Below are 1,620 nucleotides of genomic sequence, written 5' to 3' on the forward strand. Positions count from 1 at the left end.
CTTTGAGGGATTGTTTTATTCACTTGAAGTGTTTTTCCGCAGATAAAAAAAATATATTTCTTGTTTTTCTTCGAGTACTTCAACATATATCAGGGAGAATCAAATCGGCGAGGGAAATCTAGAGTACCGTCAATGTTACCCAGTGGGCACAAAATTTGGCGACGTCTTTACGACATCGTCACGACATCTTTACGACAACTTTACGACATCCTATGTCCATTTCGTTTCGGTGTCTTTGCAATGTCGTAAAGACATCGTCAGATTTTGCGACTTATTTACGATATCGTAAAGACAACTTGACGACATAGACATAGGATGTCGAAAATTTGTCGTAAATATGTCGTAAAGATGTCGTAAAGACGTCGCCCAACTTTGTGCCCACTTAGTAGTTAATTTCAGTGAGAAAAATAGTAATAGTGAAAATAGTTATTCCATTTCATTACCCAGGTTTAGGAAATCGATTGGATCAAACGATTTTCTTTAACTAAGTTAACTTAGTTGACGATTTGCTAGGATATTTTTATAATTCGAGTGCAGACCATGATTTTCGGTTTGAAATTGTACATAGAAAGTGTGTGTAGAGGGTTTATAGGGGGAGAGGGGTAATGGAAATGTCAAGATTTTTAACGGCGGGCTCGGGGGTCGAACCAAATCCATGATGTGGTCCAGCAGTATCCTAAATCTGCTCATTTCTTTTCAAAAAGAGATAGAAAAGTAAGAACATTTTCCAGGAGCATGAATTTCTCCAAAGTTTTATTTTTTCCAATGTCCATTTTACCTATCTTCGTTTAACTGAATGGCAATTTCCTATAATTAATCCTATAAAAATTAATTCCTACAAACATCTTCGATGTCAAAGCACTTGGATTTCGGTGACACAACCTCGGGTAAAAAGTTCATGGCAGAGTCGTACCAAATCGTATTGTGACACTCAACCATTTTCAAAGTAAAAGTTGTTGAACTCAATGTTTATTTAGAGAAAACGTCTTTTGGTGATAATTGAGTAGTTTTAAGGCAAATTAAAATTTTTTGAGAGACTTTAATAGACCACTTTTTATTTAGAAACATTTTAGAAATGAATTTTACTAATTTCAATAAAGGCCTGAAACTTTTGTCCGTCAAATATTCAAATTTGGCATAAAATATGTAAAGTAATAAACAATAAAAAAAGTTTAAGTAACAAATGCTTTAAAAACGTTAAGGACAACAAAAAAACAGATTTTCTGCGATTGTGCTATTTATTTCTTATTATCAACGTGATAAAAAACTGATATCAGTATGTGGCGATAACCAAAATGTTGACCATTTTTATTCCCAGCCATTTTTTATAGAATTAATGAATTTTTTTACTGAAAATATACTTAATTATTTAAGATAGCAGAATGATACGTACGCTGCAACACTCGAAAAACATTGCAATTGCCAATTAATAATATGAATATATAAAACAAAATTACTATGATTTTTATTTTTAATTGTATAGTTTATTTGCTTAAAAAATATTATTAGATAGAAAATTTATAATAATTAAAGTTTTGATTCTCCGTTTTCGCAAAGGGTTTTTAAGCAAATTGTTTTGCTTCTTTCATAAATTTACTTAGAAAGTGGCATGAAAAATTA

Source organism: Belonocnema kinseyi, chromosome 1 (genome assembly GCF_010883055.1).
Source record: "Belonocnema kinseyi isolate 2016_QV_RU_SX_M_011 chromosome 1, B_treatae_v1, whole genome shotgun sequence".
NCBI classification, from domain to species: domain Eukaryota; kingdom Metazoa; phylum Arthropoda; class Insecta; order Hymenoptera; family Cynipidae; genus Belonocnema; species Belonocnema kinseyi.